Source organism: Macaca fascicularis, chromosome 11 (assembly GCF_037993035.2).
Source record: "Macaca fascicularis isolate 582-1 chromosome 11, T2T-MFA8v1.1".
In the NCBI taxonomy this organism is placed as follows: domain Eukaryota; kingdom Metazoa; phylum Chordata; class Mammalia; order Primates; family Cercopithecidae; genus Macaca; species Macaca fascicularis.
Genome location: NC_088385.1, coordinates 57,885,222 through 57,898,259, shown reverse-complemented (window position 1 = coordinate 57,898,259; position 13,038 = coordinate 57,885,222). Strand labels below are relative to the sequence as shown.

At 46.1% G+C, this 13,038-nt stretch overlaps 1 protein-coding gene and 1 non-coding gene across 2 annotated transcripts in view; one reads left to right on the top strand and one right to left on the bottom strand.

The window, feature by feature from the left end:
- The first annotated feature begins 185 nt into the window (after positions 1-185).
- The window catches only part of SLC11A2 (solute carrier family 11 member 2), a 72,221-nt gene continuing 59,368 nt past the window's right edge, over positions 186-13,038 (top strand). The window contains exon 1 of the mRNA XM_045365243.3: positions 186-545. The gene's annotated coding sequence lies outside the window, so the exon portion shown is untranslated. The remainder of the gene's footprint in view (positions 546-13,038) is intronic.
- On the bottom strand, positions 11,815-11,918 carry LOC123567714 (U6 spliceosomal RNA). The gene has a single exon (XR_006690821.2). It is a non-coding gene; the product is annotated as a U6 spliceosomal RNA (small nuclear RNA).

Here is a 13,038-nt window from a genome sequence, read left to right as displayed (position 1 = left end):
GTTGTCTTTAGGTCAAAGTTAACTGTACGCTGCGTTCGTTCAAAGACGCATGCGTCTTTTCTGAGCGCTGATTGGTAGCCACAGCCTGCTTGGCTCCGGCACAAGCCAGGAAAGGGAAGGACTCAAAGACTAAGTGCGGAAGGAGGGTCAGGATTGGACACAGCAGTACTTCCCGGTTTAAAGGCGCCGGAAACAGGGTGTCCCAGAGGGAGAGAGTTCTTATGCCACTGGTGTGGGTTTGCGTTGCGGAGGATACGGAAGATACCCTCTCCTTGAAGGGCCCGGTGACCCTCCGCGATTCCCTAGGGCCTCAGGGCTTCCTAGCGCCGCGCTTGTCTTCTGCCTAGACTCGGGGCGTCTGTGCCTCGACTGTTAGGTACCAGATTTCAGTTTGCCAGTGCCTAGGCCATGGCGCCTCCTGGTGGCTTGGAGGACCCGCGGCACGCTCTAATGGTGGCGGCGTGGATAGGCCGGAACTGTCCACTTTCCAGTCACAGTCTGGTGGCGAAGGTTGGAGGCCTGGGAGCGGCCCCTGTGCGGACTAAGTACACTTTTTCCTTTATTTGTCGTTTCCAGAACTAAGTTTGTGGGAAAATGGTTTTCGTTAAGCACCTACCGAAGACCAAGCTCTGTCTCAACTTAAATGTTACTTTTCTGAGAGGATTTCTGTGATCACCCAATCTGACATAGTGCCGGCAAAAAGGACACGTTTCACACTTATTCTCATGTTACTCTTTTTTGTTTCGTTTTGTGTTTTTGAGACGGAGTTTTGCTCTGTTGCCCAGGCTGGAGTGCAGTGGCGCGATCTCGGCTCACTGCTGCCTCCGCCTCCCGGGTTGAAGCGATTCTCCCACCTCAGCCTCCCGTGTATCTGGGATTACAGGCACGTGGCACCACGCATGGCTAATTTTTGTATTTTTAGTAGAGACGGGGTCTTACTATGTTGGTCAGGGTGGGCTTGAACTCCTGGCCTCAAGTAATCCGCCAACCTTGGCCTCCCAAAGTACTGGGATTACAGGCGTGAGCCACTGCACCCGGCCTTGTATTTTCTTTATAGCATCTATCACTTACAGTGTTTATATATTTGTGTCCTTGTTTGACAGCTCCCTGAACTAGAATGAGGGTATCGTCTCTGCCTTGTTCCTTGCTGCACCTCCAACACTAGGTGCCATACTTAGCACATAGTAGGTGCTCAGTAAACATGTTTGACTAAATTAATACTTGAAACTAGGAAGGATTCCCAGAAGTGGTACATAACTGCCTCCAAGAGTTAACAGTCCTCCTGGATATATATGAATATTTATTCTTCATGGAAGGTGGTAGAGCATCCCATGTGGGTTCCCTGGTTATAGGTTCAGTCTTGGCATTGACATTTGTTTTAGTGAATGTTACCTTGGATATATCACTTTAGCTCTGAGTTTATTTCCCTTATAATAGTACCTATTTTGTAAGACTTCTGTGAGGATCCAAAGATAATACAGCTGTGAAAGCTCCCACATATGTATACTGCTTTATAGGTCACAGAGCTTTATATTAGCACAGGTTATTAATGACGGTACCACTTGTGTAGTCAGAGGAAAAGTTTTAAAAGATGGCCCTGAATCTTCACAAGAGTTGAGTAGATGGGGTGGACGGGATAGAAAGTTGACTATCTTTCTATCTATTACAGCCGTGGCTCACGCTTGTAATCCCAGCACTTTGGGAGGTCGAAGCTGGTGGATCACCCAAGGTCAGGAGTTCAAGACCAGCCTGGGCAATATGGTGAAACCTTGTCTCTACTAAGAATACAAAAATTAGCCGGGTGTGGTGGTGGGCGCCTGTAATCCCAGCTACTCGGGAGGCTGAGGCAGGAGAATTGCTTTAACCTTGGAGGCGGAGGTTGAGGTGAGCCAAGATCATACCACTGCACTCCAGCCTGGGCGACAGAATGAGACTGTCCCCCCGCAAAAAAGTTAACTAATTAACTAGCACATGGTCTCCATATTCAGGTAGTGTTTTTTTTTGTTTGTTTGTTTGTTTTAAAACAGAGTCTCACTCTGTCGCCCAGGCTCGAGTACAGTGGCTCAGTTTCAGCTCACTGCAACCTCCATCTCCCGGATTCAAGTGGTTCTCCTGCCTCAGCCTCCCGAGTAGCTGGGTTTACAGGCACCCACCACCGTGCCCAGACAACTTTTGTTTTTTTTTTTTTTTTTGAGATGGAGTCTTGCTCTGTTGCCCAGGCTGAAGTGCAGTGGTGTAATCTTGGCTCACTGCAACCTCCACCTCCCGGGTTCACGCCATTCTCCTGCCTCAGTCTCTGGAGTAGCTAGGACTACAGGTGCCTGCCACCACGCCTGGCTAATTTTTTGTATTTTTAGTAGAAATGGGGTTTCACCATGTTAGCCAGGATGGTCTTGATCTCCTGACCTTGTGATCCGCCTGCCTCGGCCTCCCAAAGTGCTGAGATTACAGGTGTGAGTCACCACGTCCAGCCCAATTTTTGTATTCTTAGTAGAGACGGGGTTTCACCATGTTGGCCAGGCTGGTCTCAAACTCCTGACCTCAGGTGATCTGCCCACCTCAGCCTCGCAAAGTGCTGGAATTACAGGTGTGAGCCACCGTGCCCAGCCATCTTCAGGTAGCTTCTGAGTCATGTCAACTACTCAAGAATGTTCAGCTCTAAAATTCTGAAACTCTCTTGGAAAGAAGGAGACAAAATCAGAGTTCTGTGGATAAAATAGGAAGGAACTGTGTCTGAAAGGATGGAGTAGAGGGGAAGGCATTTCATGCAATGAAAGAATGTGGCAGGAACACAAGTCATTCCTCTAACTAACTAACTTCCTTACTTCCCTCCCTCCCTCCCTCCTTTCTTCCTCCCTCCCTCCTTTCTTCCTCCCTCCCTCCCTCCCTGTCTTTTTCTTTCTTTCTTTCCTTTCTTCTTTCTCAAGGTCTTGCTGTGTCGCCCAGGCTGGAGTACAGTGGCGCCATCATGGCTCACTGCAGCCTTGATCTCCTGGGCTCAAGTGGTCCTCTCAACTCAGCCTCCCAAGGAGCTGGGATTACAGGCGCATGCCACCACACCCAGCTAATTTTTGTATTTTTAGTAGAGACAGAGATTTGCCATGTTAGCCAGGCTGATCTTGAACTCCTGGACTCAAACAATTTACTTGCCTTGATCTCCTAAAGTGCTGGGATTACAGACGTGAGCCACTGCACCCAGCCCTTTCCTGAGATGTTTATTTAGTGTTTAGTCCACTTCCCCCTTTGCCCCTGTACACACACGCGCATGCACACACACACGCGCTTGTGGCTCGTTGGTTCTACCTTCTAGCTGTTCTTCAATCAGCCAGCTTCCTTCTGTCTTCTCTGCCGCCACCCTAGGCTAAGCTGCAAGCCTGTGGTCCCGACTTCTACAGCAGCCTCTTTACTGGTTTCCCTGCCATGTGTTTTGTCTTCCCTCCAACCAGTTCTCCATGTTGTATGTAGCCAGAGAGAGCTTTTAAAATTGCAAATCTAAGCTTGTCATTTCTCTTTATAAAACCTTTCAGCCGGGCGCGGTGGCTCAAGCCTGTAATCCCAGCACTTTGGGAGGCCGAGACGGGCGAATCACGAGGTCAGGAGATCGAGACCATCCTGGTTAATACGGTGAAACCCCGTCTCTACTGAAAAGTACAAAAAACTAGCCGGGCGAGGTGGCGGGCGCCTGTAGTCCCAGCTACTTGGGAGGCTGAGGCAGGAGAATGGCGTGAACCCGGGAGGCGGAGCTTGCAGTGAGCTGAGATCTGGCCACTGCACTCCGGCCTGGGCGACAGAGCGAGACTCCGTCTCAAAAAATAAAAAAAAAATAATAATAAAAAAAATAAAACCTTTCAGGTGGCCAGGCACGGTGGCTCACCCCTGTAATCCCAGCACTTTGGGCGGCTGAGGCAGGCAGATCACTAGGTCAAGAGATCGAGACCATCCTGGCCAACATCCTGAAACCCCGTCTCTACTGAAAATACAAAAATTAGCTGGGCGTGATGGCACACACCTGTAGTCCCAGCTACTTGGGAGCCTGAGGCAGGAGATTTGCTTGAATCCGGGATGCGGAGGTTGCAGTGAGCCAAGATCGCGCCACTGCACTCCAACCTGCCAATAGAGCGAGACTCCGTCTCAAAAAAAAAAACAAAACAAACCTTTCAGGTTTCCGGCTGGGTGCCCTGGCTCACACCTGTAATCCCAGCACTTTGGGAGGCTGAGGTGGCCGAATCACGAGGTCAGGAGATCAAAACCATCCTGGTCAACATGGTGAAACCCCGTCTCTACTAAAAATACAAAAAAATTAGCCATGCGTGGCAGCCCCAGCTACTCAGGAGGCTGAGGCAGGAGAATCATTTCATCCTGGGAGGTGGAAGTTGCAGTGAGCTGAGATTGCACCACCGCACTCCAGCCTGGGCAACAGAGCAAGACTGTGTCTCAAAAAACAAAACAGACAACAACAAAAAATAAGCTGTGGGCCGGGCACGGTGGCTCACACCTGTAATCCCAGCACTTTGGGAGTTTGAGACAGGTGAATCACCTGAGGTCAGGAGTTCAAGATCAGCCTGACCAACATGGAGAAACCCCATCTCTACTAAAAATACAAAATTAGCCAGGCTTGGTGGCACATGCCTGTAATCCCAGCTACTCAGGAGGCTGAGGCAGGAGAATCGCTTGAACCCAGGAGGTGGAGGTTGTAGTGAACTGAGATTGTGCCACTGCACTCCAGCCTGGGCAACAAGAGTGGAATTCCATCTCAAAAAGTAAAAAAAATTACAAAAATTAGCTGGGCATAGTGACATGCGCCTGTAATCCCAGCTACTCAGGAGGCTGAGACAGGAAAATTGCTTGAACTCGGGAGGTGGAGGTTGCAGTGAGCCGAGATCACGCCATTGCACTCCAGCCTGGGTAACAAGAGCGAAACTCTGTCTCAAAAAAAAAAAAAAAAGAAAAAGAAAAACCAAGCTGTGCCACAACCACCTTGGGCACATGTCATCAGGACCTCCTGAGGCTGTGTCACAGGCACGTCCTTAACCTTGGCAAAATAAACTTTCTAAATTGATTGAGACCTGTCTCAGATATTTTGGGTTCACATAGGTGTCAGGCACGAAGCCAGACCTATCTCCACTTTATACATGAGGAAAATGAGGTTCAATAATCTGCTCAAGATTGAGTCAAGAATTTGAACCCAGGCAGGCTGGGCATATGAGTTAGTGCTGCACTGTATATAAACAACTCTGTTACAGGAAACTCTTAACCCCACAGACTGAGGTTCCTGTTACTCACTTTGTAGCTAGCTATATTTATTTTTCATCGTACTTAACATGATCATAATTAATTAACTGTGTCACTATACATTTCATGGCTCTCTATCCCACAGGAGTCTAAGCTTACTGTATTCCAGTCCCTGGCACACAAGGGGGGCCTCATTAAATATTTATTAAATGAATATGGCCAAGCGCGGTGGCTCACATTTGTAATCCCAGCACTTTGGGAGGCTGAGGAGGATGATCACTTTAGGTCAGGAGTTCAAGACCAGCCTGGGCAAGATAGTGAAACCACGTCTCCACCAAAAATACAAAAATTAGCTGGATGTGGTGGCGCACGCCTGTAATCCCAGCTACTCGGGAGGCAGGAGAATCACTTGAACCCGGGAGGCAGAGGTTGCAGTGAGCCGAGATCACACCACTATACTCCAGACTGGGTGACAGAGGGAGACTCCATCTCAACAAAACAAAAACCCAGAAAGGGTTAGGCATAGTGGATCATGCTGTAATACCAGCACTTTGAAAAGCCAAGGCGGGTGGATCGAGACAGCCTGGCCAATACGGTAAAACCCCATCTCTACTAAAAATACAAAAATTAGCTGGGTAAGGTGGCGGGCACCTGTAATCCCGGCTACTTGATAGGCTGAGGCAGGAGAATCGCTTGAACCCAGGAGACGGAGGTTGCAGTTAGCTGAGATAGCACCACTGCACTCCAGCCTGGGTGACAGACCCAGAATCCATTTCAATAAAACCCAAAAAACAGTATGCCAGGCGCGATGGCTCATACCTGTAATCTCAGCACTTTGAGAGGCTGAAGCAGGTTGATCACCTGAGGTCAGGAGTTCGGGACCAGCCTGACCAACATGGAGAAACCCCCGTCTCTACTAAAAATACAAAATTAGCCAGGTGTGGTGGTGCATGTCTGTAATCCCAGCTACTTGGGAGGCTGAGGCAGGAGAATCACTTGTACCTGGGAGGCAGAGGTTGCAGTGAGCCAAGATTGCGCCGTTGCACTCCAGCCCGGGCAAGAGCAAAACTCCATCTCAAAAACAAACAAACAAACAGAAATTATATTGTATAAGCCAAGAACATACAAACAGCATGAACTAAAAAAAAAAAAAAAAAACTGTCCTCAACTTAGGTGTATGTAAGGATGTCTTGCTCTGCAAACTGGGCTAGTTAACAATAAAAGTGGCTTGAATGATGATGACATTGATGATTTGTATAAAATAAAATTTGAAAAAGCATTTCTAAATAAATGTTTTATATGTGATTTAAAATGTTACTAAATAATATTAGACTTACATTTTCCACTAAGTAGGTGTTTCAAGTAGACATCTTTATACTTCATATAAGGTTGACCAAAAACTATCTTTTAGTTCTTCTCCTTGGGATACATAAGGCATTGCCTCACATATTAAAATGTGCAGCTGAGTGCAGTGGTTCACACCTGTAATCTCAGCACTTTGGGAGGCCAAGGCGGGAAGATCTTTTGAGGTCAGGAGTTCGAGACCAGCCTGACCAACGTGGTGAAACCCCGTCTCTACCAAAAATACAAAAATTAGCCAGGCGTGGTGGTGCTTGCCCATAATCCCAGCTACCCTAGAGGCTGAGGTGGGAGGATCGCTTGAACCCAGGAGGTGGAGATTATAGTGAGCCGGGATCGCACCACTTCACTCCTTCAGAAAAAAAAAAAAAAAAAGTTGAAGGAGTAGTAAATTCATGAATTCTTTTTTTTTTTTTTTTTTTTTTTTTTTAGATGGAGTCTCATTCTGTCACCCAGGCTGGAGTGCAATGGCGTGATCTCAGCTCACTGCAACCTCTGCCTCCTGGGTTCAAGCACTTCTCCCTGCCTCAGCCTCTCGAGTAGCTGGGATTACAGGTGTGAGCCACTGTGCCTGGCTGTAAATTTATACATTCTGATGGTGGTGGCAGTAGTGGTGCTTCCAGGTGAAGAAAAGTCAGATTTGAAGTAGGTTGAGATTTGAAGGAGAGTCAATTGGAGATTGCTTGGGAGACAAGTAGTGGGAATAAATGGCACTAGATTGGAGCTCCCAAACCCATGTATCACTGGGATTATCATTTCTAGGAAGAAAGAAGGAACAGTATGTATAAAGATATGGAAGAGGCCGGGCGTGGTGGCTCAAGCCTGTAATCCCAGCACTTTGGGAGGCTGAGACGGGCGGATCAGGAGGTCAGGAGATCGAGACCATCCTGGCTAACACGGGGAAACCCTATCTCTACTAAAAAATACAAAAAACTAGCCGGGTGAGGTGGCGGGCGCCTGTAGTCCCAGCTACTCGGAAGGCTGAGCCAGGAGAATGGCGTGAACCCGGGGGGCGGAGCTTGCAGTGAGCTGAGATCCGGCCACTGCACTCCAGCCTGGGCGACAGAGCAAGACTCTGTCTCAAAAAAAAAAAAAAAAAAAAAAGATATGAAAGAATGAAACCTTAGGGAAAGGTAAAGTTTCTTTTTGTATCAGAGGTAATAACTGCAGTGATTTGCCACTTTTAGTTACTAATTCACTAAATTTGACAAGCCGATTCAGGACAGTTATTCTTCGCAAGGGACTGGGCGGAAAATACCAGAATGAAAGAGTTTTTGTTTGTATTTTAATCTGTTTATAGAGAGGAGGTCTTGCCGTGTTGCCCAGGCTGGTCTTAAACTCCTGGCCTCAAGGGATTCTTCCGCCTTGACCTCCCAGAGGACTAGGATTACAGGTGTGAACTACTGTGCCCAGCCTTAAAGAGGGATTTTCTTTTAAGTTAGTTTTAAGTTTTTTGTAGAGACAGGGCCTTACTCTGTTGCCCAGGTCAGTCTCAAACTCCTGGCCTCAAGCAATCCTCCTACCTAAGTCTCCCAAGTTGCCAGGATTACAGGTATGAACCACACTGAACCCAGCCAAGGGTTTTATTTATTTATTGAGACAGCATCTTGCTCTGTTGCTCAGGCTGGAGTGCAGTGTCTGAATATCAGCTCACTGCAACCTGTGCCTCCTGAGTTCAAGTGATTCTGGTGCCTCAGCCTCCCAAGTAGCTAGGACTACAGGTCATGTACCACCATGCCCAACTGGCTAATTTTGTTTTAGTAGAAACAGGGTTTCGCCATGTTGCCCAGGCTGGTGTTGAACTCTTAGCCTCAAGCGATCCACCTGCCTCGGCCTCCCAAAGTGCTGGGATTACAGGCGTGAGCCGCTGCGCCCAACCCTGCCAAGGGTTTTTTTTGTTTGTTTTGTTTTGTGTGAGACAGAGTTTCACTCTTGTTGCCTAGGCTAGGTACAGTGATGCAATCTTGGCTCATTGCAACTTCCGCCCTCTGGGTTCAAGCAATTTTTCTGCCTCAGCCTCTTGAGTAGCTGGGATTACAGGTGCCCACCACCACACCCAGCTAACTTTTTGTATTTTTAGTAGAGATGGTGTTTCATCATGTTGGTCAGGCTGGTTTTGAACTCCTAACCTCAGGTGAGCCACCCGCCTTGGCCTCCCAAAGTGCAGGGATTACAGGCATGAGCCACCGCGCTCAGCCCTGGCCAAGGGTTTTAATAACCAATGGTTAATACAGTTTTATGATACTCTCTGAGCAAGAGTAAAACCTGATTCCCAAAAACCCACTTAATCCTATTTCTTTTTTATGTATTAAAAATGTTTTAAAAGGATAATAACAACACTGTAACATTCGTCTATGTATCCACTACCCAAAATGAATAAATAGTATCATACCTATTTTCCTCCCTTTCTCCTTCCCTTTAGGCATCGCTTTTTTATTAGCCTGCTTTCATTTTTTTTCTTAATTTTTAATTTTTTAATTTTTTGAGACGGAGTCTCACTCTGTCACCCAGGCTAGAGTGCAGTGGTGCAATCTCAGCTCACTGCAAGCTCCGCCTCCTGGGTTTCAGGGATTTTCCTGTCTCACCCTCTGAGTAGCTGGGACTACAGGCTCGTGCCACAATGCCTGGCTAATTTTTGTATTTTTAGTAGAGATGGGGTTTCACCATGTTGGCCAGGCTGGTCTCGAACTCCTGACCTCAAGTGGTCTGCCCGCCTCGGCCTCTCAAAGTGCTGGGATTACAAGCATGAACCACCGCACCTGGCCTAGTCTGCTTTTAATTCTTTGACTATTGGCCGGGCGCGGTGGCTCAAGCCTGTAATCCCAGCACTTTGGGAGGCCGAGACGGGCGGATCACGAGGTCAGGAGATCGAGACCATCCTGGCTAACACGGTGAAACCCTGTCTCTACTAAAAATACAAAAAACTAGCCGGGTGAGGTGGCGGGCGCCGGTAGTCCCAGCTACTCAGGAGGCTGAGGCAGGAGAATGGCGCAAACCCGGGAGGCGGAGCTTGCAGTGAGCTGAGATCCAGCCACTGCACTCCAGCCCGGGCTACAGAGCAAGACTCCGTCTCAAAAAAAAAAAAAAAAAAAAAAAAAAATTCTTTGACTATGATGTATTTACACACACATACATATATACATACATACATCTATATACACATACATATACATAGATATGAACATTTACATATATATGGTATATGGTATTTCTTAATGTTTTAAAAATTCATGTAATTTGTTTCGTGTGGCACTTATTTTCCTGCATCTTGCTTTGTTTCCTTAACTTCGTTTTCATAATTTGTTCATCTAGATTAAGTTCATTGATTTATTTTATTTTCTTAATTTTTAAAATTATTATTATTATTTTTTAAGACAGAGTCTCGCTCTGTCACCCAGGCTGGAGTGCAGTGGCACAATCTTTGCTCACTGCAGCCTCCACCTCCTGGGTTCAAGCGATTCTTCTGCCTCAGCCTCCTGGGTAGCTGGGATTACAGGCGCATGCCACCACACCAGGCTAATTTTTGTATTTTTATTAGAGACAGGATGTTGCCATGTTGACCTGGCTGGTCTCAAACTCCTGACCTTAGGTGATCCACACACCTCAGCCTCCCAAAGTGCTGGGATTACAGGTATGAGCCACTGGCCCAGCAAGTTCATTCATTTAGCCTGCTGAATGGTGTTTCATCACATGAATACACCCCAATTTGCTTATCCATTTGCTACTGATTGACATTTACATTGTTTTTAGTGTTTCATTATTAGAAACACTACATTTCAGGGAATATCCTCCAACAGGTCTCCTAGGGCTAATTAATGGATGAGAGTTTCTATTAAGGAATGTTTTTAGAGGTGTTTTTTCTTTTTTTTTTTTGAGACGGAGTCTGGCTCTGTCGCCCAGGCTGGAGTGCAGTGGCCGGATCTCAGCTCACTGCAAGCTCCGCCTCCCAGGTTCACGCCATTCTTCTGCCTCAGCCTCCCGAGTAGCTGAGACTACAGGCGTCCACCACCTCGCCCAGCTAGTTTTTTGTATTTTTTAGTAGAGACGGGGTTTCACCGTGTTAGCTGGGATGGTCTCGATCTCCTGACCTCGTGATCCGCCCGTCTCGGCCTCCCAAAGTGCTGGAATTACAGGCTTGAGCCACCGCGCCCGGCCTAGAGGTTTTTTTTGAAACCACTATGGAAATATGTTTTATACTAAGACCCAGTTCATAGATGAAATAAAAATTTTACAAAATAATACCTGCCCTTGCTATATGCACTCTATTTCCTACTCTCTTGCATTCTGTCCTATTTCATTTCATTTTTGTAAAATGCTGGACATGACTCACTACATTGATTTTATGACTCACTAATGGATTGAAAAACGATGCTGTAAGGCATTTATCTGGAAGTAGACTTTCTAGATCAAAGAATAAGTGCATTTTCAACTTGAGTAGATATTATCAAGTTGCTTTCCAAAGTGGGTGTATCAGTTTTACAGGATATCAGAGTCCTAATTTTTCCACGTCCTCACCCACACTTAAAATGGTCAGGATTTTAGATTATCGATAGTCCTGTAGATGTGAAACAAATACCATTGTCAGTTTAATTTGGAAAAAATTAGCCAGGCGTGGTGGCATGTGCCTGTAGTCCCAGCTACTTGGGAGGCTGAGGTGGGAGGATCACCTGAGCCCAGGAAGTCAAGGCTGCAGTGAACTGTGATTGGGCCACTGCACTCCAGCATGGGTGACAGAGTCTCAAAAAGAAAAAGAAAAAAAAGCTTTTTAGATGGTAGTTTTAAATATTTATAATAGTCAATTTAGTCAAAATGATCAATTTTTACTTCTGCTTTTTCATAATTTTATTGTTAAAATTTTATGTTGATTATAAAAATACTATATATTTTTTCAAATAATTTTGCTGTTGTTGTTGTTTTTGAGACAAGGTCTCACTCTGTCACCCAAGCTGGACTGCAATGGTGCAATCTCAGCCCACTGCAACCTCCACATCCTGGACTCAAACGGTCCTCCTGCCTCAGCCTCCCAAGTAACTGGACTACAGGCATGCGCCACCATGCCTGGCTAATTTCTGTATTTTTTGTAGAGACAGGGTTTCACCATGTTGCCCAGACTGGTCTCACACTCCTGGACTCAGGTGATCCACCTGCCTCGGCCTCCCAAAGTGCTGGGATTACAGGTGTGAAACACTGTACTCGGCCTTTTCAAAAAAAAAATTTTTTTTTTTAAATATGGAATGCTTCATGAATTTTTGTGTCATCCTTGCACAGGGTCCATGCTAATCTCTGTTTTGTTACAGTTGTAGTATATGTGCTGTCAAAGTGAGCACCAGATAATTTTGAAGTTGGTTCGTATTTTGTTTTGTTTTGTTTTTACAACTTTAGATATTTAATTGCCCTGGAGTTTATTTTTGCCTATCGTTTTATGTCTTCCGATACTTCAGCCCCTCATTATGTGATTCTTCACCAACTTTGGGACTCTGCTTCTCATCTCCTTCCTCGGAGTGTTTTTCTTGAAGAGAAGGGGAATACAAAAGGCCCCAGGCTTAGAATAGCTCTTAGAAGGCCTTTAAAGAAGCAAGTGGGAGGGCCGGGCACACCCAGCCAAGAAATAGCCTTTGATTTTTGTAATTGCAGTCATCAAAAAGCATCATCAAAGAACTTTTATCAGACTGGGTGCGGTGGCTCACGCCTGTAATTCCAGCCCTTTGGGAGGCCAAGGTGGGCGGATCAACTGAGGTCAGAAGTTCGAGACCAGCCTGGCCAACATGGTGAAATCCTGTTTCTACTAAAAATACAAAAATTAGCTGGGCATAGTGGCGTGCACCTGTAATCGCAGCTACTCGGCAGGCTGAGGCAGGAGAATTGCTTGAACCCGGGAGGCTGCAGTTAGCTGAGATCACGCCACTGTATTCCATCCTGGGTGACAGAGTGAGACTCTGTCTCAAAAAAAAAAAAAAAAAAAAAAAAACCAGAAAAGTTTTTATCAGTGATTGCTTGCAATGGGCAATTAAGGTAGACACTGAACTAAATTTAGAATGTATTATTCACAAATATAGTCTAAGAAGTTATACTCTGAAAATTAATAAAGCAGATAAGCAAAGGACAAACCATATAATAATAAAAAAGGTAGAGCAATCTAGAACTACTGTAGATAGTAAAGAATTAACATCAAACACATCAAAGTGCAATTCAAGGATAAAGGCATCACTGGGTGACGAGCAGTGCTTAGTATGTATTTGTTACAGGGGTTCCAAGTTCAGGGAAACTGTCATCAATCAACTAGGGAAGGTGGGTCTCTTCTGACTTCTCTCATCCTCTCCTCTTCCATCCTCCACACATGTGCCCCACTCCGAGCTTTTTCTCCTCCAAGCAACATAAGCCTTACTAACGCTTGAAATCAGAGGAGGTTTTTCTTTGTGTTAGTACTCAGCTCTCAATAAATGGACC